Below are 19,560 nucleotides of genomic sequence, written 5' to 3'. Positions count from 1 at the left end.
AGAGACACTCAAGTTGTAGCTTGGGACGAATTCTGCTCACTTCCTCCTCTGCCCCGACCAGTGAAACCACAGGGTCCTTCTCCAGAAAGATCCAGCAGCATTTACAGCAGGCACTTAACCCAGGTGCTTTAGTGGTTGATTGTTGTTGGACTTCTACCTCCTTGACCAGCTTTTCTAAATGGGGCACTCATAGTGATGTTTGTTTTCCCATCATTGACTTGGGATGCTTATTTTTAGTTAAGCTATAGTTAGTCATGAACTTAAAAGCAAACCACCTAAGCCAACCAGTGATTTTTTTTTTCTTTCTTGAAATCGAACCTTTACACTTAACTCATCCTTTGAGTTTAACTCAAATGCCACATTTGTCACTACTTTTTTTTAAGTCTATGGCAGCAAGTTTTTCTCCTTGTGTATTTCAGTTTAAATCTGTAACTACAGTGCTTGGACCTTGGTAGACATTCATGTCTATGGGCCTTATAGGAACGAGTTTTAGCCTTTCCTACCCCATTTCTGGTAATTGTGTGCCTGCCTGTTTACTTTCCACCACTAGATAATAAAAAGGAAGACAGCATTATTTTATGCTGTAGATAATGCTGGAGAATCTCAATCTCTGATCAGACCCGAGTACGTCAGAGTCTTCCAAAAGAAAAACACAGCCTCATATAAACATACAGCTCTTGCATCCATGCTGTGCCCAAATGCTGTGAGGATAAGATGGTGCTAAAAGTGGTCTTTAGCAGTCTTGAGAGCTGTTTGCACATTTGCAGTAAGTATTTATTGAGCACCTGCTGTGTGATTTGGCTAAGCCTCAGAGAGTTAGACAGGTCAGGTATTTCACATGAACTCTTTCCTTAGTACACACACCCCTATGAAGTAGATGCTATTATTTATTTACTTATTTTGCTATACAATAGCCAGCTCTTACCTTACTCAGTTGACTGCTTTTCTGGGGGTAATCTCACCCTTACCTATTGCTCCAGACACCTCCTACATGGTGTGAGTTTCCCACACTGTATCACCTACCCTAATCTCCATTCCTCAGTTCCTCACCGTGCCTACTGGAATCTGCCCAACCAGGTTCTTCAAGCTTAAAAGCCTCAACAAGCGAATTTTCCTCCAAACCCTCACCTGACCTACCTTTTTACCTTGGTTTCCTGTTTTGGTCAAGGCCTTATCATCCACTCACACACATGTTCACCAACTGATCCTCACTGAGAATGTACTCTAAAGTGCCACTACAGGTATTAGCGAGCTATATAAGACAGACTAGAACACATATTCCAGTGGACAAACAGCTTGCTTCTGTTTTTTAAGATTTATTTATTTATTTGAGAGGGGGGAGGCAGGCAGAGGGAGAGTCTTAAGCAGACTCTGCACTGAGTGGCAGAGCTCAACGTGGGGCTCGATCTCACGACCCTGAGATCATGCCCTGAGCTGAAATCAAGATTCAGATGCTTAACCAGCAAAGCCACCCAGGTGTCCTATGCTGTGATACAGATTTTTTTTTCTTCACAAATTTCTTGAAACTCTTCCCTGGCAAGCAGTCGAAGTGTATTATCATACTGTCCTCAGTCAATTTCTGTGGAAGTGATTTTATGCTCCTGACATATATTCAGAAGACCTCCCCACTCCTCTGGAGATCATGCGGGCCTTCCCAGTTCTCCAAGCGGTAATCAGAGCTCCTTTTCTCTGGCTCCTGCTTCACCAAAATCCCGTTACTTGCTCATACTTGTCAAGGTTTTAGAAAAGCTCAAAGCCTTGGGTGACGGAGACAGAAGCTACCTGTGTAAGTCTTGCCTGAAAGAGACAGCAGCTACGGGACGAGTTGTGTACAGGATGGCCACTAGACCCCTCATGCAGTAGCAGTCCCAGGAGGCACCAGGGCAGAGGACTGCTGTGCAGCGTAGGGGAGACAGTACTTCCTTGGGCGTAGCAAATAATGCCTTGTTTGTTTTGGTCTCCCTGGTGCCTGGCGGGGAATAGGTGCCCAACAGATAATTTTTGACTAGGGGAGGATAAATTATTGGACAGAGAAATGTTTTTTTGCATATGCAAGGTAATGATAAGGGTAAATATTTTAGATAGGGGAGCCAGGGCTCCCAGAGCCAACTGTCTTTCACCATTAGAATCATCCTTGCTTGGTTGCAGGGACTCTCAGAATTCTTTCCTTCATTTTTAGGACATTGCACATCTTTAAAGAAGACATTTCCAGAATGGTGAGTTAGCTTGTTCTGATGTTGTAACGGCCGTGTCCCCTCAGTGAACTTCACCTGTGTGAAGGTGACGCTCTACAAGGATCTTTGGGTCTTTCCACAGACCACGCACGGGCTTGTTCTTGGACGACAAGGGGGTTATAACTCATAGCTGGCCTGGGAGCAGCATTTCTACTTGCCATCTGTATGCTTTTTCCTGAGTGTGGAGTGTGTCCATTTTACCCTCTTTGGAAAGGTTTTTACTGTGTAGCCTTCATTTTTTTTTTTCTAGTTTTAATCTTGGCATCTGTTCTTCAGAAACATTGGTCTGTTACTAAGTTGATGCCGAGATTTGGAAGGCAAACTGCTAAGAAGTGTCAGAGAGGAAGGGCTTGTCAACATTTCTGGTCCAAGCTACCTGCATGGCCCCCTGGTTAGCTTTGGCGCACGCTCCGAGGGGGCTGCACTCATCTGTCTGCCTGTAGCGACCTGTGTCTGTCCAGCTTAAATGACTTATTCCTGAACACGTGCTTGGGGTATTTGATGAGGTTTCCTCATTACCGGCACCCAATAATATTCACAACTGTTTCTGTATCGCAGAATGACCACATAGCTATAGTCAAGGTTTAAAAAAAAAAAAAAGACCAAGAATATTAAGAGTAGCTGTTATCCTAAGGAGCATTTTCCAGGATTACCAAAAGAGCTCTTTAATTATATATACTTGCCCCTGTTGCCTCTTCTACCACCTGTGTTTCAAGGATGTCATGGAGGTTGGTCCAGACACTGACTGGTATTTTGAAACACACTCACTTGAGGACTCCCCCTGTGTGGACAGGGTAACCACCACTCCCATGCTCCTTCCAGGCCTGCTGACTCATCCTTTGCCTCTTGTGCTTTCTCCTGCTGGAATTCCAGCTGTCATCTTTGCTGGACGATTCTTCTCCATCCTGTCTACCTCATATTTCTCTCTCCCCCCATCCTGCCTTTTCTATCTGTAGGAAATCATCCATTCAGTAAATATTTACAAAATGTGTGCCATGTACTGTGCAAAATACAGGAGATAGGTAAGGGAGTAAGCTAGAAATAGTTTTAGTCTCGAGGAGTTTCTGGTCCAGGATATTTGTAACTAAATGTTGGGGAAAGGCGAATAGTCACATGAATGAACACGGCACACAAACCTGATATGTTTAAAAGGCAGTATAATTGAATCTGACTTATTGCCGGCACATGGGTAGGTTACTCTGTTGTTCTCAGATTATTTAATAACTCACCCTTTAACAGCATCATGTTGATGTGATTTTTGACTCAAGTAGTTTCTCCTTCCTTAAGAGTAAAAGGAAGTTTTTGCGATAGACAATATTTGGCTTATAGACTGTGAGGTCTCTTGGAACCTTGACCTTCAGTCATTCATTGTGTGGCTGAGTGGCAGGGAGGACATTGTAGAGGTTCAAGTTCCCAGCATTTCACATGAGTTAACACAGCTCAGCCTTTGGCAACCTGCCACTCCCTCTGCTTGCAGACAAGTTTGTGAAATTTGACACTCTCATGTCTTTCTTTAAAAAATCTTGCAAGGTTCAGCAGTCTTTTAAACTCTATTGTCAGACCCTCCTGTGAGGTTCTCTTGGACCTGTTGTCAGAAGAGACTGTACATTTCACTGACTTGGGGGGAAAAAAAACAACTCTCAGCCTAGTGTTCGAGCAATATCTTAAGCTTTGGATGCAGAAATGGGGCACTGCTCTTTTTGTCTCTTCTGCTGCTACCAGCTCCCCTTAAATTATGAACCATATACAAGCATATATTGTATCAGCAAAGCATAGTGAAGTAGGATTTCAACAACTGTTCCTTTAGTCAACAAAGTAAACAGAATCCAGAGAGTTGTCCACTAAAAATACAGAGTACTTCTTAGGTAGAAGTAGAGTGGTATATGAGTAATAGGGCTCTTACTATGTTTTGCTTTTAGCTCATCTCCTTTGGTTTCATTTTCATGCTTCAAGTCTTTGGGACCCATCCTTGCCCTTGTCCTTGATGAATAGGTACGATGGCTGAAAAACACGTCTTGGTTGTTGCAAAGATCTACCATTTACTGACTGCGTGATTTACCTTAACTGGTTCAGATTCCTAGTCTGTAAAGTAGAACTTCTGCCCTCCACCCCCACTCCAACCGCCTTCTGCTCAATATGTGGGTCAGAGGAGAAACCGAATCCTAAAGCGTCATTTAACAGCACCCTGGGAATTCACAATCTCACCGAGGATGGGTGTAGTCAGCTATCCCAGGGTGCATGGAACGAGACTCTCTGTTATAGGACAGCAGTCGAGACTTTCACCCTTCTTTGGCTTCTGTGATCATGAGCCGCTGCTTCTTACCTTACGCCCTGGCCCTGCACCCCACCCTCGGCGACCTGGACCTCTGTGAGGCCACTCTGTTTACTATGACATTCTTTTTTCAATTGACCTGGGATTTATCCTTATAACTTCCCAAACTAGTTACACTTCTTGGTTCTAGTTTTAGAGTTAACATGAAATAGTTCAAATCAGCACATTTCAAGTCATAGAAATTTGTAAGTGAGAGAGGGATTTTACAACACAGCTTCCTGTTTTTGGCAGTTCAGTTCAGTAAATAAGAGCTGGTGCCTGTCACGTGGGGCTGCGCTCGGACACTAAAGGCACCATTGTTTCTCTTCTGGTCCCAGATCTCCGGAAGTGCAGCCGAAGGGCATGCAACCCGAATGGAGATGAATGGGAAGTAGACTTTTAACTCCTTAATGTGCAAAAATAACAGCGGTTTTGATTTCATTTAGGGTACTTGCTGAGTACGCGCCTGCGTTTATTAGGTTATAATTCATGTAAGTAGCTAAGCAGACTACTGATCTATAAAAATGAAGATGAAAGAATGATAAATAATAAAGCCATCTATTTCTGATTCTTATATGCTGCTCTGTGTTTGTTAACCAGTAAGTGAAAAACATAACTGCACCTAGAGGAAGGGAAACTGGTGAAATGGCGGAATGGTGATATTCCTGTGTGCACTGTGCTAGATGTTCCTAGAGTCCCCGCAGCCCCTGAGGATCCTGAAGCATCTTCTCAGAGATTAAGGGCAGGATACACTCGCCTCATAGAGTTACATGTTAATTAACAGAATTTAAAACAAAACAAGCAAAAAACAAAACAAAACAAACAAACACCACCACAGCCCTGATGCCTGAGTTTGATGCCCTGGGTTCTCTTCTTGCCCGTGTTGCTGGTGGGCAGTGTGATTTGGGGGGGGGGATATCTGTCTCTACTCTTGAGAATTTCATTTTCTCTCAGATTCAAAATGGGGTTAATTTTTTTTTTTTTTTTTTTTTGCCCTGCCTCTGTTAATAGAGTTGTTTAGGATTAAATGTGGTCATGTATATGGACTTAAATCTTCACTTCTTACAAGCCATGTAACTTTGAGAGACTTCTCTGTGCCTGTTTCTTCATCTCTCAAGTGAAATAATGTTAGTACCTACTTCCGCATTCTGGGAGAAGTGAGTTAATTCCCATCAAGTACATTGATCAGTGCCTGATAGTTAATGCCTAACAGTAATTATTTTTTGTGAAATTTGAAGGCTCTATGACTTAATATAGTTTTAGTCTACTGAAAGTTTGCAATGACTTTTTAAAACTATATATATATAAAAATAACTAATGCCCTATTACCATGTATTATCTTTCTGATCATTTTGGTAGTTTCACAAAATAGGTCTATGTTGTCAGTGCTCATGATACTGAAAACTTCTTCCCAAAATGCCTTTTGTCTTCAGAGCTTCAGACCAAATTTATTTATTCTAGGAAGTGCCTTTTACTGGCAGCGTGAGTTTGGAAAGCTTGAGGTGGGAATCAGGATATGACCCTTGCCTTGTCTATTACTGTTAGAGGTTGGAGCTCTTAACTGTCCAGAACTATGCTTATGTTGTATGTGACAAAAATTTTTTTAAATGTTATCTTTGATTTTGAGGTATGCTAAGTCAGTGTTTTTGTGACCCATTCAGCTTTTAAAGGTAATGAAATGTTGATCAAGAGCTCCACCACAACAGACCCATTTGTGATAATCCTAGTGGTTTATTTCACAAAGGCAGTTTTTCAGATAAAAATACTGATCGTGACTTCCTGTGACTTTTCCTAAAGGGGTAAAATTAAATTGTGGGAAATGCTTGGAATTTAACTGGTAATTAACTTAGAAAGAACCATTTAAAAAAATCTTAACTCTCCTAAGCTATTATAACAAAGAACCTTATGAATTCAGAATTCTTTTGTGTATTTATTTTTTATAAAGTGAAACCCAGTGACTATTGTTCAGTATCTTTAACTTTGTTACTGAACTAAAATGATGTCTTTAGATAGAGGAGCCTTTGGGCCCCATACTGGCTTTTCAAACTCAGGTCCAGTTTAGATTAACACTGATGCTGCTGCTATTACACTATTACTTGGATATGAGTATGGATATTTGTGGCTTGATATTATAGACTTTCATTACAAAATTTGATGGGATATTTGGAAGTCGTTAAGAGAAAATGGGCACGTAGGCTTTTCCTGTTTTTCTGCTTATCAGTAGAATTGAGGCTGTCAAATATTTTGTTTCATCTGTCTTACCTGGAGTTACCTAGTAGTGTATTTACTACTTCTTGAATGCCAAATGCCTTCTTTCTACATTTTTATTTATATGCAGTGTTACATATAGTCCAATAGCATGATTGGGCTACCATTTTTAAACGAAGAAATTACTTTTAATTACTTTTATTAATACAAAAAGCACACATTAATTTTATCTGCTACTTGATTTGTTTTCCAGAGCTTTCGTGTTAAGGAAGTCAGGATTCTGTTTGGAGAAGTACTGAGTAGACTAGCAGGTGTAGAGTAGAAAGTGTTTGCAAGGGGCCACATGACAGAATGAAAAGATTGCTGTTTAGAAACCCTGGGTCTCTGTGATGCTGGGGAAATGTTCTCCTTCTTTCAACATTAGTTTCCCCAATTATCAATGGACATTCTGTGTATCTGGAAAGGTTATAATCTGATACCACACTATGCTGATATATAGTATAGTTCCACCAAATAGTAACTGTGATATTTTGTATTAGAAATTTGTTCGGGGTGCCTGGGTGGCTCAGTGGGTTAAGCCGCTGCCTTCAGCTCAGGTCATGATCTCGGGGTCCTGGGATCGAGTCCCACATCGGGTTCTCTGCTCAGCAGGGAGCCTGCTTCCCTCTCTCTCTCTCTCTGCCTGCCTCTCTGCCTCTCTGTCTACTTGTGATCTCTCTCTGTGAAAAAATAAAAAAAAATCTTTAAAAAAAAAAAAAAAAAGAAATTTGTTCCATTTGGGACTCCTGGGTGGCTCAGTTGGTTAAGCAGCTGCCTTGGGCTCAGGTCATGATCCCAGCATCCTGGGGTCAAGTCCCACATTGGGCTCCTTGCTCCGCAGGGAGCCTGCTTCTCCCTCCTACTCTGCCTGCCACTCTGTCTGCCTGTGCTCGCTCTCACTCTCTCTCTCTCTGACAAATAAATAAAATAAATTTTAAAAAAATTGTTCCATTTATGTTTAATATTTCAAAGCAGTGCTGAATGGACATTTTGGGATTCTTTGTTTTGAACATATTAATACTAATTAGCTTACTAATATAAGTAGGCTTATATTAATAGGCTTATAATTTTCCAAGATTACCAGAAAACTTTAAGAATACCAAAAAGAGTACTTGATTTCTGAACATATTACTAGGCTTAAAATTTTATAAGATTACCAGAAGACTTTGAGAACACCAAAAGGAATTTTTCATTTCTGAGTAAACTAATCATTAATAGATTCTTATTTCTTGATTCCTTTGTTTACTGTGTTAGAGTTGTAATGACCACTTTCCCCTATCTCCAGACTTGGGCATCCTTGTGAGTTTAGCTTTAAAGAAAGTTAGCCCCCCCCCCCCCCCAAAAAATGTTAGCAAAGTTACTGAAAAGGATATAGAGTACTGCCAGGGTAGTTTCCGCATTCACAATGAAATATGTCATTCCTAATTTGTTTCAGGAGTATTTGAGCCTTTTGAGACTGTTTATAAAGTGCCCTGACAGACACAAATTGTGTTTTCAAGTTGGTCTCTTTGTGAGGGAAAAGGAAAGGATGCAGTAAGGGGTGTGTTCATGGGCTGCACCTTCCCCACGGCTCTTTTATTTTTTTCTGGTTCATTGCTGGTTAGGATTCGATGTTTAGTACATTAGTGTTCCTAGGAACCTGTGGCTGTTCCCACGAACAGGTGGCTATATTCTAATGCAAGTTGAACTATAGGCTGCCTGGGGGCCAATATTTGAAACAGTATCTATTTTAATGAGACATAAAATTGTATGCTAAGTCTTCTTTATGTTTAACAAAAAAATCCAAGTTTTTTTTCAATTTGTTTTTTCAGGTGGCATTTTTCTGAAGTTGTTCATTGACACTTCCCAGCATTTCTGCAGATAAAATAGGTAAGTAGTAGAAATCAGATACCTTCATTATAACGGTTCTTTGGATACATTTTCCAGGGGGGTAGCAAATTACTTCTTGAAAAAGGTACGGTATTTCAAACTTTTAGATCTTGACCGGTAACACTAGTTTGTTTGTTTGTTTTTGTTTAGAAATACCTCTCAGATGATTGATTGTAAAAGACCCTGTAAAGGTTCTGTGACCATTTGTAAGCAAATTTCCGAGCTCTTCATAATGGGCATAGCTGACTCTGAGTTGTCTTTCCTTCTGAGTTCTCTGTGGACCATTTCACCATTTTTACCATCTCTCTGTGAAAGGAGAAGTAAAGATGGCCAATTCATATTACCCAGTTTTATTACTTGATGACAGCTCAGGTAGAGGAATTGCCTAAATAAAAGTTGAAAACAGTTGACTAATAAGTGATGTGTGATTGAGTCTGTCAATTCTGATTTATAAAGGTTACTTTCGGAAAATGTTAGTAATAACAAATAGGGTTTGAGTAATCTCCTACAGTATGCGTTCAGGAAAACCAATTAAATAATTGTTTTAAAAGACTTTGATCCATCTCTGCTTCTAAAAAGGCAGACAGTTTTCAACTCAGTCCCCCAAGGCCCTTGTAATGAACTTGAGGATACAGCTCAGGCCAACAGAGCCAGTATGTGGTTCGAATGTGGGACCCACTGACATCCTGTCCAGAAGGTTCTGCCATATGCAATGAATTCACAGATTACTTTCACAGATGCCATCTCAACTGTGGAATGGAGATCTTTTTAGCTTATAGATTCTGGGGAAGGCAAAATTGCCCTTCTATCATGATTTGAACTATTGATTTCTGAAATGTTATTAACTTGTCTTAATAGCTACTATTGCTTGGCTTAGATTAGGAAGCTTGGGTTTTTTTTTTTAATGGGAACTGTAAACACCTGTGAGTTATGAAATAATTTGAGCAAAGTTCCTTTTCATGGGAAAGCCAGGGTTGACCCAAGATGGGTGGGTGTCTTGTGAAGGTTAATCATTGGCAGCTTATCAAACTGATAATCTTGAAATATCTGTTCCATTATTTATTTACTGGGAGTAGGTGAAACTGATTTTCTATTAATAAAGACTATTAATAAAAATACATATCTTTTCCTGTATGTTGAAAATAAGGGATTTATTACTAATGTGACCTTCTGAACCAGGTGTTCATACGTCTGTTTAAAATTTGGTTAATAATAACACTCTGCCATGCATTGTTCCGGTCCAGACTTTCAGATGCCTGTTAGCCAGGTGACATTGGGGCTGGTAGTAAGGCCTGTTTTCACTCATACAAATCTACAAGGGAAAATATTCTCAGCAGAGACAGATCTGTGCTGGTGAGGAGTGTGTTTATTCCAACTCCCAGGCACTGTCTGTTTGAGTGGAAACAGGTCCAACTGCCATTTTGTCCATTATGTAAGGAGTCGCCTGTGAACCCCTGAGTTAAGTGGCTCCATATTTCCCATGTATTCCAATGATGATTTAGTCCCCCACTGTGGGTTTGTCACCCTGGATCGCTGCCAGGCTGGCCTGTTTAATCCAGCTCTGGGGAGAAGCCAGTTCCATTCTGCCAGTGCCTTTAGGAGCTAAGTCTTGTTCATCCTTGAAATCCCCCTCTCCGAAGATTTAGCCAGATAAAACAGCTCGCGCGCTCTCTCTCTTTTTAAATTGTGAGTTCATCCCATACAAATGCAATGAAATTTAACCAACTCAGACACTGGAGTGGCCTTTCTGAAATAACAGCATGTGAATTATGAAGAAATCAGACTCCTCATATCATACCACCTTGTTGAAAGGTTGCTCTTGAACAAAGAGTCACCACAGTCTGAGGAGAGCCTGCCTTGAGGTGGTTCAAGGCTGAGAGTCCATCTCTGCTGGGCACAGACCTGGCTTGGGATTCCAGATATGGTGCCATTTCGCTGGATGACCTCAGGCATGTTCCTTTACCCGATGGAATGTCCATCTTTTTATGTGTGAATACCCCTTTTCCCTGGAATGCTTTGGAGGATTCAGTGAGGTAAAGATGCCATGTGTGTAGCGTTAGAGCAGCCACAAGTACCTTGTGCATGTCTTCCTGACATCAGGGACCTCGGAAGGTGCACTGGGTGTGGGATGGAGGAACTGCTCTGCCAGCTGTCTCTTCTGCCTCCTTGGTAGAGTGGCGGGGTCGTACCTGCTCTGTTAGGGCCTGCCTGCTCTGTGCACATTGTGAGAAATCTTTGAAAAGCGTGAATTGAGGGTGTGTACTTGATATTAGGGGGCTTCTATTGGGCAGGCTTTAAAAAAAAAAAAAATCTGGTCAGACTTTCTGGGCTTGAGTCCCAGCTCTACACCTTATAATTAGGTGTATGACCTTGAACAAGTTATTAACACCCTCTCTGGCTCTCACCTGTCTCATGGGATTGCTGGGAGATTAAATGATGTATTGTGTGTAGAGTGAGCCATATGGAACTAGCACCTAGTGAATCTCAATAAATATGCTCATAAATTCACCAGGACACAGGAAGGGAGGCAGGGAATCTGACTTGAAAAAATGTCCATGGTTTTAAAATCTCTTTTGAGTTTGAACTTTGCCTTATTGAGCCGCCTTTTTGGGGGTGGGGTGGGGAGGGACTCCATCCAAGTTAACTTATTTAGATCAGGAAGGATCACCTTTTTCTTGAATAAGTTGAGAGTGACCTTATCCTCCAATGTGGGACTCCCTCATCAGAAGGGTTGAAGCACTGGGAGTTTTAGTCTTCTTTGGTTTTCACGAGTAAATGAATCTTTCCCCCCAGTACCAAATTTTCAATGAAATTGTCTCAGAAATGCATAAAAGTTTTCCAGTAACTGAATTAACTAACAGTTCTAAATTTTTTCTTTTCTTTTTCTTTTTTTTTTTTTTTAAAGATTTTATTTATTTGACAGAGAGATCCCAAGTAGGCAGAGAGGCAGGCAGAGAGAGTGGGGTGGGGGTGGGGGTGGGGAGAAGCAGGCTCCCTGCTGAGCAGAGAACCTGATTCCTGGCTCCATCCCTGGACCCTGAGATCATTACCTGGGCTGAAGACAGAGGCTTAACCACTGAGCCACCCAGGCGCCCCAAATAAATAAAATCTTTAAAAAAAAAAAGAATAGAAAAAGACAACACATGATCACATGATTACTAAGTGGATTTTGCCTTTAAAATGAAAAGCTGGGTTAACATTTGAGTATTCATAAAGGTAACTCATTGTGTCACAAAGTAAAAAATAAAAATGGAGACAACTTGGGCATTTAGATCTATTTTTTCAGCTGTACATTTTATATGGTTTTATCAGATCAGGTATTTCTGATGAAAACTTAGTGCCTGAATTGAGATATGCATTACTGCAAAGGACATAGAAGATTTTTGAAGTGTTAGTGTTAGGAAAAAAGGATGTAAAATATTTTTAATACTTTTTACACTGATTATATGTTGAAATGATAATATTTGGGATATATAGATTTAAATATATTATTAAAATTAATTTATTCTTTTTAAATGTTTTTACTACAAATTTAAATGCCGTACCTGCTCACATAATATTTCCATTGGGCATCGATGCTTTAGAAGATCCTTGAAAAAATGGGGTGATCTCTAATTTATTAAGTAAAATATAGTTTTTTCCAATAGATTGTGAAGGTTATGAAAGTGAGGTTTTTTTCCTCCTTTTTAAAGTTTTTGTTCACAGTCTACAGTTTAGAGGACTATTTTTAAATATTCAAAATTGGAAAGAAAAAGAAAAGACACATAGCTGCTTTGTTATCGGGACCTTATGTCTTAGAGACCGAGGCTCCATTTTGATGTCTTTGCAGTATACCTTTCTGCTCCACTTCCTTCTGAAATGTGCCAAGGGAGACATTCACCACTACCCCGCCAGGATATGAACCCAAACACAACTTTCCAGCTACATGTTCTGCTTCTTTGATGATTGTTAATTTTTACATTTGATGCAGGTATGATGTTCCTAGGGTCACATTTTGACATGCTCCAGCAGATCAGTTTAGGAACTGTCATCCAGAAGAAAATGACCTTTAACTACCTAGAGAATTAACACTCTTCTTCTTACTTTGGTACCAGAAATATAGAGATGTATTCTCAAGGGATGTGTATGTATAAAACACGAGAAGAGAATCCATTTGGAATCATCCGTGTGTTTGTTTCTCATTCATGCCCTGGGTGACACTGAAGTATATCAGTATATCCTGAGGGGGAGGGAAGAGTATTTGACCGGGAATCCTGCTGGTCTGGGTTTGAATCCTGGTTGGTTCACAGGGGGATGGTGGTGAGCTTTCCTAACCTCTGATGCTCTTCCTGTGTAATCGGTGCCAACAAACACCAGCCACTCTCCTTGTCAACATTCTTCTGTTGTGTGTACTTGATCTGTACTTGATCTGTGACCACATGCCTTTGTGTGATAAACATGGTAAATGCATTGCCATCCTCAGACTTTCCCAGGCTGAGTAAATGAATGAGAGAGTTGACTTTCCAGTATCATTGTATTCAGGAATTAAACAGGATTGAGATGTCTGTATTAAATACAAGGCTTTATCACTTTTCATGAAGATCTGTAGCTCCCCGAAAGTGGCTTTTCCTTGGATAGAGTTTAATATGACATTGAGGTTTTTAAGTTCCAGGAACAAGAGTATAGGATTCATTTCCACCAGTAGCTTGGAAGTAGCTAATAGGAGAGGGTGTAATAGCCTTCTTCCTTTACTGGGGTTAAATTAAATCAAATATATGATGTCTGGATAGGAACACGATAAAGTAAAAATAAGATTGTGGTTTTCAAGATTTTAAACAAGCAAATCAAAGGAATTGGATATATTAAAGACTTAAAGTGAAAGCAGTTCTTTTTCCACTTTTGTTGCTTGTATGTTGACGGCTTGCCTTTTTTCTGATAAATTTTGGCTGGACTGTGCAGTTTGACAGGAAAGTCCTAAGGATTCTTCTCAGTAGGGACAGAATGAGAAGTTGCTTCCCTTGGTGGACTGTGAACTTCTGAGAGCTGGTCTGAGTCTTCTATTATACCCTCAGGGCCCAAGACACTGTCTAGTGCGTAGTAGATGCTCAGTGAATATTGGTTGAATGGATGGAAGATAAATGTCTGTGCTTAGACCATAGAGCTAATTTTATAACATCCTCTGACAAGAACTTGACTTCAGGCACTCTTGTAGGCTACACAGCATGGTGTCTTGAATGTTACATGCTCACTAAATATTGGCCAATTGGAGGAGTGAATGTAGGCTTAAGTTTGACTTCCAGTTTATAAGGGAGTTTGGGAATATGACCCATTTTTAATTTGGGAATCCACAAAGGTTCTTTTAAGCGGAGAAGCGAGGTAAGATATTAAAAAGGTATCATGGCTAATGGGTTGGCCAGAGGCTAGGAAATCAGTAGGAAGGTGCTGCTGGCAAGAAAGGTTCATGAAGGTGGGGAGGGAGGCTTCGGGAGGTCAGGTGGGCAGGGTTGCAGCTAACAGAATGAAGCACAGTCCTAGGGATGAGTGCCTGTGGGGTTAGCTTTGGAGAGGAGCTGGGGCAGCCTTCTGTGTAGGAAGAGTAGTATTGCCAAAAATAAGCTTCAGCTATAAGGAAAGGATGGATGTTAAGAGAATTCTCATGTGCTGGCCTGAGGTCTTTGGAGAAGTAGAAATAGTCATCTTTGTCGGGGAGGATAGGTGAAGCTGGGGGTTCTTATGTTTCCCCGTGTGGAAGGGAGCTCTTCTCAGTGCTGATGTGGCGAAAACATCCATCTCCCTATGAAATCTGGGCCTCTCTAAAGGATTATTTGATGGAGAATTCAGGCCCCCCATCTGAGGGAGTAAGTCCACAAGGATGTTCTGGATCTCACATCAGTAAACATAGAGTTTTGCTCTGATCAAATGCTCAAGTTTGTGGAAAAGGATATATGTAGCTCCTCCGTCAGGTAGATGCGGTTCTTGTTGGTGCTTCTCTTGTTGTTTCATCTACACAAAGAAATGCCATGATCCTGAAATGGAAAGCTCTTTGATCTTCATGATCCACTTTATAAGCTGCTCCTCAAAAGGAAGGGGATGACCTTTCCTCATCTGAGTGAGTATACTTGGGGATGTCATAGAGGGATTTCTCTTGCTGTCTTTGTAAAACATATGTGTGCTTTTACATGAAGTTTGTTAATGTAGGTAAGTCATAGCTGTATAGGTTTTTCATCATTTCTCAGGTCACACCACAGCAGTCCCTGCTTATCACTAAAGAAGGCAGGCAGTAGGAGAGCTCTCAAGCCCTGAGATCCTGCCCTCATAAGCACTCTATTTGCTCTTTGAGATTTCATCATGACTTTCTGACCCAAACCAGCTTCTTTTCAATGAAATAATGATTTAATCTACATTCTGTTTTGGGTTAATTCAAGAGCCAAAATTAAGTTTTTGTAATATTTTCCCTTTCTTGTGTTCTCATACCAGTGGGAACCACTCTTCATACAGTGGTCCTGTCCTTCAAGACGCAAGAATCCCTTGTGCCACGGGCTAGCCACTCACTACGTCTCATAGAGTTAGGTGCCAGGCAGCCTGTAAAGATGGGATTGGCCCCCAGTCTCTGCACCTTACATTACCAGCCCAGAACCGCCTGTGAAAAAGTCTTAAGAGCTAATTGGCAAGCTCAGATGGACTTAGCAATGTACCTGATTTTGATCCAAATTATTCTATATACGCAGCCAAGTTGTTTTAGGAAATGGGCTCTTCCTGTCATTAACTCACAGCTTAGGTCATCTCTTTCATGTAATGAAGGCAAATATGACTGAGAATTCTCTTTAGAAATCTAGTGTGACTAATCTGAAAGAGCTGGTTCCTGTCTTGTTGCCTCATCAACATGTTTCTCTCTTCCTGCTTCATCCTCACACTGCATCCCTGATTCAGTTCAAGTTCTGTCCATTTTTCTGCTCATGTTCATGGGCTGGCTATGGCCTGCAAAGTCACAGCCAGCCTGGCATGGTGGTCATCTGCTTTCACGGACCTCTCCTTGTTACTCAAGCTCAGGGTAGCCAACTTACACCCCATGACAGGTACATTGAAGTCTTTACTTTGGGAAAACTGTCAGGCATTTCGGTGTAAAGTGGTTGTAGAAAAGGTCCCTTGGGCAAACACCCAGGAGTTGTGTTTTTCTCCAGCTGCTGTTACACGTGTGTATTTGTATTACCTACACACCTCAAAGCAGAGGTTGTTCTTCAGCCACTCAGTCTTCCCTAGTGCCTGGGACACTGGTATATTTGTGAAGTTGGGCAGCAAGCCTTATGTGCTGTCATTGCTGGACTAGAATTGCCAGAAGATGTTTATTTGTGTTTTCTACAGATTATCAAAATAATCCAGGTTCATACAGAAAAGTATACGTATGCAGGAGAAAAAAAATTCGTCTCCCTAGACGTCACTGCTTCCACTCTGGTGGCCGAACTCCAAAGAGTGTCTCTTCTTGTATGTACATTGTTTTCTTGCCATAATTGAGTTCTTACTCTGTATACAACTTTACAGTCAGTTACTTTTTTGTTTTGTATGATACCGTATTCATTAACAAGAAACTTCTTGTTAAAGTTATTTTAGTGGTTGCAAATTGGTTCCTGTCTTGTTGCCTTATCAACATGTTTCTCTCTTCCTGTTTCATCCTCAAACTGAATCCCTGATTCAGTTGAAATTCTATCCATTTTTCTGCTCATGTTCATGGCCTGAGAAACATGTTGATGAGGCAACAAGACAGGAATCAATTTGCAACCACTGAAATAACTTTAACAAGAAGCTTCTTGTTAATGAATACAGACGGTATCATATGAAACAAAAAAGTAACAGACTGTAAAGTTGTATGCAAAGTAAGAACTCAATTATGTTCATACCACAGTATCTGTGGTACATACTTATATCATTTTGACCTTCTGTTTTTAGCATTTGAGTTTTCTGATTTTTTAAAATCATTGAATATAAACTTCTACTGTCCTTTTATAGATACTTGTTCAGTTTTAAAAAATAGCTCCAGGAACATTGGGCTCTATCTGGCAGTAAGAGAGAGTGATTGTTTCAGCACACTGTCGGAATTCCTATCGAATCTTTACTGGTTTGGGAAGTAAGAATGGCACCTCACTTGAATTTTTGCTCTTTTTATTATTAATGAAATTCACTGATTTCATTAACAGAATAGCCATCTGTACTTTCTTTTTTATGATGATGTCCTTTTTTTGTTTTTTTTAGGTGAAATTGTCATTTCTGACTGTTGGGATGTATATGATTTTGACCCGTGTTCTAGAAAGTTTTTATTAAGATGCATAACTTTGCACCTACTGTCATCTCAGTAATAGTTCATTGTATACAGAATTGTCCTTTATGGGAGATGAAATCGGGTGTGGCAGTGTCAAAGAAAACACACTTGGAAGTTCTAAAGTGACTTCTCAATTGGCACTATCAGCATCTGGAAATTCAGCTGTACCCACGGAGCACCAGACCTGGTGGGCTCACTAGCCATCACCCTGCCTCCTGCCTTTCTCCTTCCCCTCTGCCTAGTCAGGGCACATGGTCTAGCTCATGTTCATGGAATAATAACAATTAACACCACATGCTGGCTCCTAATAAAGTGTTCACAGACCCTGTGAACTGATTCATACCTGCTTCTCCCTGGAGTTTCTTCTCAGACTGCTTAGCTGACTTTCCTCCCTTCTTCTTTACTATTGTTCCCAGGGACTCCTCTAGCCCCTTTCTTCCGTCTTTTCCCTTCATTCTCCAAATTATCTGGCCCACCCCATGACTTCAGCTGCCACTCACGGACCAGACCTCCCCCCATTCGAACCTCTCCTCAGGCTGCAGGCCCAGGGTCTTTCCCTGGAGTCCCACTGGCACTTAGAATGCATCATGCCCCCAAATAAACCTATTCCTTCACTCCCCCTGGGACTGTGGCCTGAATTCTCTCTCCCAGTAAAAAGGCCTCCAGTCCATCTACCAAGCCAGATACCTGGGCAGCATCTTGAGCCCCCTCTTTACCTCACTGCCCACATCCCACGAGTTACATGACGACCTTTCAGTTCTGCCTTTTTCATAACACTCCATCTGCATCCCTCTTCTTCCGCCCTGGTCCAGGCTACACTCCTGGAAGAAAAGAATGTGTGTTTTCCCAATTAGATGTAGTCTTAAAAACAAAACAAAACAAAAACAGGTTTTCTAAAATTGGTATTTTACAGGGTATGGTATTTTAATGGAATATTTATGAATTTTTTATGTGTGACATGAATCCTCATCCATGAATTTACCTTTTATAGAAACTTGAATTTGGTACCTACTTGCTTATTTGAAAGCAAAGCTTGCCTCAAATAATGTCTAATACATATTAGTCAAACAAGAGCCCCTGGACATTACTTTCTAGTGAAAGGGCTTTTGATTTGAGGGATTGACATTTTTTCTTTGGATCTTAATTATTTCCATATTGCAATATGTATTGTTTTTTTGTAATATTGGAATTATCTTTTATTAGCTAGCTTTTCAGCTTCACCTCCCCGGGAACTCAGGCAAGAAACATAAATATTTTCATAAGATTCTTTGGGGGAGTAAAATTAATATTTTTGAGAGTGAAATATGGTGAATTGTCTCCTAAGGATTGAAAGACTTTATTAAGATAGCAAAATATCCTTCCCCAGGGGTACGTTTTTTCAGGGCTTATTGGAAATATGGTGCTGGGAAGAATGAAAGGAAATTTAATGCCATGGAAGTTGAAACAGCCACTGAAATCCAGTCTGTTTTTAGAACACATATAACACACTAATTCCCAGATTTGAGACAGCTCTGTTCGCTTCCTGAGGCTATTGGGTTCATTATGACTCTAACACGGAAAGGTTCTTCAGCACGAAGATGCCATGATAGTGTTCTATTTACTGTGAAGATTTACTCCACTTGAATCCGGGGTGTCCCTGTACGTCTGCCTTCCCATATTGGTTATCAAACTGCTTCTGTGTTGGGTCTTTCCTTAGATTGGCATTGTCCTGACCAGATCCTATGACTGGGATTCAAGCACAAGTAGGTTGTTGGGAGGTAATCCTGGAAAACATTAGTAAGGGAATAGGTTTGTGAACTAGTGAGGAGATGACAAACAATAAAGGGATGATTTTGAGTAAGTTGGGCTGTGGGCACCTGGGCCTGAGTTCCTGGTGAATTCTAGAGGGCATCCTTCAGAACCAGCCCATCAGAGGGCCCAGCAAGGGGGGAGAGGCTGCCTCCACCTCACTTCTATCATTGGCTGGTGGCTGCCCTCGAGGCCAGCACGGAAGGCCTGCTCTCTGCATGGGCAGTGGTCCCTGGTGCTTGCAGTGGGGACGTACCCTGGGGAGATGAGGAGTATGCACGGCCACCACGGTACCTGCAGAACGCACTGTTTTAGCATTTTTAACAGTGATAGACGAGTTCCCTCAGAGACATCGCAGGTGGACTGAAACAAGTACATGCAACCATTGCTAGTAGAGTGTGAATTATATCCCGTGTCTGACAGATACTGTAGTGAATTTAAAATACTGAGAATTTGATATACCATTAATCCTGAAACAGGGACGGGAAGGATGTAGGGATGATCTCTGAGAGGAGTCTAGATGTTGATCCTAGAATGATACCTCGTGCCTCAGTAAAACACGCCGATAAGGCTTCGCAGTAACAGATGGAACTACTGGGTTGTCAGGGCTTCTTACAGGGCCGAGGTTTCCTCATTGCTAATCTGCCTATAGAATTATAACTAGGCCCACGAGGAAATTATGTATTTTTTCCATGCACTCAGATCGGGAAGAAAACAAAAATCTGACGGAAATCTGTGGCCAGCCAAGTCTGAACAGAGCCATCGAGGTTACTTTGGGAAATTCCTGGGGAAGGAAAGAAGGGGAATCCACGCTATTA

The 19,560-nt window shown here is 41.0% G+C and overlaps 1 long non-coding RNA gene across 3 annotated transcripts in view; it reads left to right on the top strand.

The window, feature by feature from the left end:
- Window positions 1-19,560, top strand: part of LOC132028754 (uncharacterized) — an 89,200-nt gene that overhangs the window by 68,969 nt on the left and 671 nt on the right. The window contains exons 3-4 of one of the 3 annotated variants that reach the window (XR_009407530.1): window positions 8,604-8,661; window positions 16,888-16,908. This is a non-coding gene — a long non-coding RNA (uncharacterized LOC132028754). Of the gene's footprint in view, window positions 1-8,603; window positions 8,662-8,811; window positions 9,085-16,887; window positions 16,909-19,560 lie in introns of those variants that run through there. The other 2 variants (XR_009407528.1, XR_009407529.1) reach the window with 2 other exon arrangements.

Source organism: Mustela nigripes, chromosome 12 (assembly GCF_022355385.1).
Source record: "Mustela nigripes isolate SB6536 chromosome 12, MUSNIG.SB6536, whole genome shotgun sequence".
In the NCBI taxonomy this organism is placed as follows: domain Eukaryota; kingdom Metazoa; phylum Chordata; class Mammalia; order Carnivora; family Mustelidae; genus Mustela; species Mustela nigripes.
The sequence above is the reverse complement of the archived record's forward strand: the minus strand, read 5'-3'. Positions and strand labels throughout refer to the sequence as shown.